Below are 7,259 nucleotides of genomic sequence, written 5' to 3' on the forward strand. Positions count from 1 at the left end.
ATTATTTTATTATTATTATTATTATTATTATTATTATTATTATTATTATTATTATTATTTATTATTATTATTATTATTATTATTATTAGTATTATTATAATAATAATTATTATTATTATCATCATTATTATTATTATTATTATTATTATTATTATTATTATTATTATTATTATTATTATTATTATTATTATTATCATTATTATTATTATTATTATTATTATTATTATTATTATTATTATCATTATTATTATTATTATTATTATTATTATTATTATTATTATTATTATTATTATTATTATTATTATTATTATTATTATTATTATTATTATTATTATTTGTTGTTGTTGTTGTTGTTGCTTCTTTTTAAAAATCTATTTTAAAATGGAAGAAATTCGATATCTGGTTGTCATAGTGGTCTGGATGGTTCAGTTTGTTGAGCACTCGCCTAACGAGCAAAGACGCCAACATTGACTTGTTAATTTGAGCTTTTATATAGCGCAATATCCACTAAACGTTATCAAAGCGCTTTACAAAGGACCTCTGACCAACAGCAACACGTAACATAAAAAAAAAAAACGAGACATGACGCCTGTTAGGCAATATTACAATTTTTTTCCCCGACAGAGACAACTCTGTTGACGTCCAGGTACTCATTTTACACCTGAGTGCGGTGAGATAATGTGAGTAAAGAGTCTTTTCCAAGGACTCAACTATGCGCCGAGCGAGGCTCGAACCCAGGACATTCTGATCCGAAAGCGAGTGTAATATCACAAGACCCTTCGCCGACTTGTCGTCAGTTAGAATTTTTTTTTGGAGCCTTTTGACTGCCACCAAACAAACGATTGGGTAGGCGGATATGTTTACATCTGGCGGAAAGTAGTTAATCTAGCATCCTAGGGATAACCTTCGGCTCCCTGGGCCTAATGGCTTTGAAGAATTACTTTTTATTTTTTAAAAATCGGTTGAATATTGTATAATATCCACTAAATGTGCTCAAAGCGTTTTAAAGGGGGTCCCAAGCCAACTGTAACACGTATCTTGTGTAACAGACATCGTGTAAAATATCTACTGGTATAGATAGTATGCAGATGACGTCACTCAGGCCTTTGTTATTGTTTTTGCCATCCCCGTTTGTGAGTTGTTCTCACTAAACTGTATCAACCAGACTATAAAAGTTCATGGTTACACAGAGTTTGTGTGTTGGTCCGTTATACTTCCGGATGGCAATGTTGTGAACTCCTTGGCCAAGCGCATTCTATCTATAGATATAAACAGAAATGAATCCTTTTATTCTAACATGATCGACAGATCGATAATTTGATATTTCGATATTATTATAATTATCGATATACATTCCCCTTCACTTCACTTGTCATTATCTTGATCATTTATATGTGACCCTTCGTCTCAAAACGGTATTATGTCGGGATGGACCAGATGCTAAAAAGTCAAATTATAGTTAAACTGGCCCAAAAATATGAAACGTTGGTATTTAGCACAGTAAAATATGATATTCCTTCTCCTCTATAAAGCATATAAACTCAACCCTAAGTACGATATTTCTGGCCACAAATTTCATTTTCAGCATCTTAATCATCCCGACTTAATACCGTTTTGAGACGAGGGGTCACATATAATACACTGCAATATTCACTAAACGCACCCAACGCAAATTACAAGGGGGTCCCATGCCAACCGCAACACTTAACGTATTAAAGGACGAGACATGACGCCTGTTGGGCGATATTTCATTTCCCCCCCCCCCCCCCCCCCCCCCCCCCGACACCAGGTCAGAGTCATTACAGTCAGCATACATGTTGACAGACTCATACTTTGCTAAATTATATCCCCGACTCTTTTACCCCTGAGTACGGTGAGAAAATTTGAGTAAAGAACCTTTTTCCAAGGGCTCATATATGCGCCGCTCAAATCGGAACTCGAACCGTGGACCTTCCTGTCCGAAGGCGAGTGTCATAACACAAGACCATATTTATAGCCGAACATTTTCTGTTGTTGCCATGTTAGACAGAAAAATAGTTTATAAAACAAAATTTGACGGCCAGGTACTCATTTTATACCTGAATATGGTGAGAGAATGTGATTAGAGAGTCTTTTCCAAGGACTCAACTATGCGGCGAGTGAGGCTCGAACCTAGGACCTTCCAATCGGAAAGATCATACTACAAGATCACATAGCCAAAGGTGAGCATGTGATTCATTCACTGAACAACGAAAAAGGAAGACTTCGCGAAGTCCCAGGTTTGAGAAGTTTTAGCCAAGATGAGGGGTCATTTCAATCGGTTGATGTTTGAAGGACGAGTTTTCTGGTCAAAATTTAAATACGCGTTTTTTCTCCACAGTATTGCAGTGCAAGGGCATACCGGTAGTGAGACGCCTGTCCATATTTGAGGAAATGCCTTAAAATTAAAAAAAATTGAGCTTTATATTGTGCAATATCCACTAAACGTGCTCAAAGCGCTTTACAAGGGGTCTCTATTTAACAGCAACATTTAACATGTAGGAGGGGACATGACGCCAGTTAGGCGATATTACAATTTTATCCGACAAAGACAACGCTGCTAACGGCCAGGTACTCGTTTTTCACCTGAGTACGGTGAGAGAATGTGAGTAAAGAGCCTTTTCCAAGAACTCATCTATGCGCCGATGGCGAGGCTCGAACCCAGGACCTTACGATCCGAAAGCGAGTGTCATACCAGAAGACCACATAGCCGCACAATCTTCCGATCAAGATTGAGGATGATCTAATATTAAATGCCTTTTGTCATAAAACAGGTCCATGATATGAAGATAACAATACTTAATGAATGGAGTATGAAACTGCCAGAAGACAACAGCGGCGGCGATGGGGGGCTCGAACCCGCGACCTTACTGGTAGTACGACAACTCCGCCTGGCCGGGGAGATCGTGACTCTACCGTGTGAGCTATCCACTATCCCAAAAAAGATCGCTTCAAATTGTAGTCTACCGAGAGCCACTCTCTTCCCGACTAGAGATGAAGAGAGTAGGAAGGTGCCGGAAGACAATAGAGAATAAACATTTTTCGCGGCGGTGATAGGGGTTTGAACCCGTGACCTTACTGGTACGACAACCCCGCCTGGCAGGGGAGATCGTGACTCTACCGTGTGAGCTATCCACTACCCCCACCCCCCCCCCCAAAAAAAAAAAAAAAAAAAAAAGATCGCTTCAAACTCTAGTCTATAGAGAGCCACTCTCGTCCCGACTAGAGATGAAGAGAGTAGGAAGGTGCCGGAAGACAATAGAGAATAAACATTTTTCGCGGCGGTGATAGGGGTTTGAACCCGTGACCTTACTGGTACGACAACTCCGCCTGGCCGGGGAGATCGTGACTCTACCGTGTGAGCTATCCACTACCCCTCAAAAAAGATCGCTTCAAACTCTAGTCTATAGAGAGCCACTCTCGTCCCGACTAGAGATGAAGAGAGTAGGAAAGTGCCGGAAGACAATAGAGAATAACATTTTTCGCGGCGATGATGGGGGTTTGAACCCGCGACTGGTACGACAACTCCGCCTGGCCGGGACTTTACCGTATGAGCTATCCACGATCTCTTCCCGACTATAATACGGATTCATCTGTAAGCTGAAATGGGTTCTACTCATGAAACACTTTCCAGCAATTAAGACCCAAGGGTTTGTATAAACAAAACGAGATATGAAGTGAGTAGAAAAGAGCCAGAAGACAATAGAGAATTTACAGTATATTCTCTATTGTCTTCTGGCACTTTTCTACTCACTTCATCTCTAGTTGTTACCAACATAAGTGCCTGCTCCACTCACTTTTCTGAATCATAAACAATACGGTAATCACATTATGCTCCCCCTCCCCCTTCCCTCCCACCCCCCCCTCCTCCCCAACACAGTCAAGTCACCGCCCATCAACGTTGATTGGTCAGATTAAAGCCTGACATGATACGCTAATATAAACGCTTTATTGTAGCCTTGGTCGTGGTTAACCCTTTCAAGTCGAGACTGAACTACCATCAAATGAGGATATTTATTCAGAAAAGTAGTAGTAGTAGTAGCGTATGGCTACACCTCCAGATTATGTTTGTCGATCCATGATGTCAGGTCATCTCCGGCTTCAAAGATCGTTTCATACCTCCTTCTAATACTGGGCATTGCAGGACCAGATGATCGATGGTTTGACGTGACCCTTTGCAGTATTGGCAGATTGGTGAGTCAATGAGTCTCCATCGATAGATGCTCTCTTTACTGCGGCCATGGTTGGTTCTAAGTCGGTTCGCGGTGACCCAGTGTTTTCTTTTTGCTGTTTTAAAGTCAGGAAGGCGTAGAGTGGGGTTGGTAATGAATTGTTCATTTTTTGGCAGGTTTAATTGCCATTCAGAAAAGTGAGTGGAGCAGACACTTATGTTGATAATACCAAAAAAAATGAATTAATTAAGTAGAGAAGAGGTGTTTCTTTTTTACGAAACCCGCCGAAACCCATAGTCTCAGGTTCACTCCCCACTGGTGTACACCTCCCTGAGTCACTGGTTCACTTCCCACTGTTGCAACTTCCCATAACTTTTTCGGATTTCGTCAGGTTTCGGCGGGTTTCGGCGGATTTCGGCGGGTTTCGTCCGGTTTCGGCGGGTTTCGGCGGGTTTCATAAAAAACGAAACACCCGAAGAGAAATCTTTAGAAAAAAAAGGTTAGGGGTCACAATTGTTCCGTAGAGCTTATGTGAAATTTTTGCCAATGAGCAGAGACTTACTGGGAAATCTAGAATTATTTTTTACAGATTAAAAAAACAAAAAACTTGAGCTTTTATATAGCGCAATATCCACTAAACGTGCTCAAAGCGCTTTACAAGGGGTCACTGGCCAACAGCAACACGTAACATTTAGAACGGGACATGACGCCTGTTAGGCGATATTACAAATTTTTGTTTGGACAGAGATAACGCTGTTAACGGCCAGGTACTCGTTTTACACCTGAGTACGGTGAGAGAATGTAAGTAAAGAGCCTTTTCCAAGGACTCAACTATGCGCCGAACGCGAGGCTCGAGCCCACGGCCTTCCGATCCGAAAGCGAGTGTCATACCACTAGACCACATAGCCTCAGATTGATATAAGAGTCACTTGTCAACCTTTAAAATAAATTAATAGCAACTCTATCACCCGTTGACTCAAATAATTATTTATAAAATCTGCTAGGCCGTAATGATCGGTCATTTGATGTTGGGAATTATCATTTTGTCGCCTTGTTGCCAGATTTTAGCAATGACTATGAAAAATGTTTTTTTCTCTTTTTGAGGAAAATTTTTGTCTAAATCAAAGCCCTATCTCCACTGAGTAAAAATGTTTTTGAATTTTGAAAATCCATTCATAAATAAAGAAGTTATGCAGTTTGAAATGTGTAATTTAATTGGATGACCCGCAAAGAGGAAAAAAACGCGAAAATATGGGACGCTTTTTCGGCATTTTTTTTCGACCTTTGGTTGTATCTTGCGTAATAAGTGAATTAAAAGATTGAAACTTGAAGAGCAAATTAGGATGGTGTTCTCGTCATATTCATATGAAATTTTACAACCAAAAAGAAGAAATGTTCATGTATTACCTTGTCAGCGACAAAACCTCCACGCCCGGTAGTTTTAGAAATATTTTACTCCAAAGAGTAAAAATCTATTTTTAACGGTCTTCTGGTAATCGCACGAGTTTTGTCGCTTGACATAATCTAAAATGACCTCTTTTCTAACTGTGATCCAACTTTCAGTCATATTCATCGATAAACAGCGTCGTAATTAATTTTTTAAAATAGCATATACGAAACGGCTTCTTCCCATATTTTGACGCGAATTCGGGCACTTCGTAAGCGAAAAAGAGGCCCAAAGATTTGCGGGATAGTCCTTGCCAGATTTATTTGATCGCAACTTCAGTCAGACTGGACGGGAGAGCGGTTCAAGATAGACACGATGCTTGATACCACTTTTTTGGAGTGGCTTCAATGGGCAGCTTCCGACAGAGACAACGCTGATAACGGCCAGAAACTCATTTTACACATGAGATCTGATAGATATTAATGTGAACAAAGAGTCTTTTCCAAGGACTCAACTAAAAAAAAATAGAATTGAGCTTTTATATAGCGCAATATCCACTAAACGTGCTCAAAGTGCTGTACAAAAAGCAACACGTAACATGTAGAACAGGACATGGCGCCTCTTAGGCTATATTGCAATTTTTCTCCGACACAGACAACGTTTTTAATGGTCAGGTACTCATTTTACACCTGAGTACGGTGAGAGAATGTCCTTTTCCAAGGACTCAACTATGCGCCGAGCGAGGCTCGAACCCAGGACCTTCCGATCTGAATGCGAGTGTCTTACCACTAGACCATATAGGTGCAATATGCGTCTCTAAGTCTGGGACCCGAACCCAGGACTTCCCAGTCCTAAGGCGAGTGTCATACTACAATACCACATAGGCGCACGGGAACGGGTCTTATCGGACTCGGGTTGGAGAGAATTACTCACTCCATCAGTCAGGGAATGCCTTATGTATTGTTGGACCCGCGATCTCAAGTAGTCGGTAAGAGAGAGAGAGAGAGAGAGAGAGAGAGAGAGAGAGAGAGAGAGAGAGAGAGAGAGAGTGAGAGAAAGAGAGAGAGTGAGAGAAAGAAAGAAAGAAAGAAAGAGAGAGAGAGAGAGAGAGAGAGAGAGAGAGAGAGAGAGAGAGAGAGAGGTCTGATAATGACTAGGGTTAGAAACGATCTTTTTGGGATCGTGGATAGCTCATACGGTAGAGTCACGCTCTTCCCGGCCAGGCGGAGTTGTCGTACCAATACGGTCGCGGGTTCAAACCCCCATCACCGCCGCGAAATTTTTATTCTCTATTGTCTTCTGGCACTTTCCTACTCACTTCAACTCTTGTCCTTATGTATTGTCGCAGTACGGGTCTATTCGGACACGGGGTTACTCACTCCATCAGTCAGGAGATGAAGTGAGTAGGAAAGTGTCAGAAGACAATAGAGAATAAAAATCTTTCGCGGCAGTGATGGGGATTTGAACACCCGCGACCTTACTGGTACGACAACTCCGCCTGGCCGGTGAGACCGTGACTCTTCCGTATGAACTATCCACGATCCCATCAGTCCGGGGAATACTTTGTGTATTGTCGCAGTATTGTACGGGTCTATTCGAACACGGGGTGAAAAGAGTTACTCGCCCATCAGTCAGGGGAATACCTTATTTATTGTCACAGTACGGATCTATTCGAACACGGG

The sequence above is a fragment of the Berghia stephanieae genome, chromosome 4 (assembly GCF_034508935.2).
Source record: "Berghia stephanieae isolate SIO BIC M18660-M18661 chromosome 4, UCSD_Bste_1.3, whole genome shotgun sequence".
Classification (NCBI taxonomy): Eukaryota; Metazoa; Mollusca; class Gastropoda; order Nudibranchia; family Aeolidiidae; genus Berghia; species Berghia stephanieae.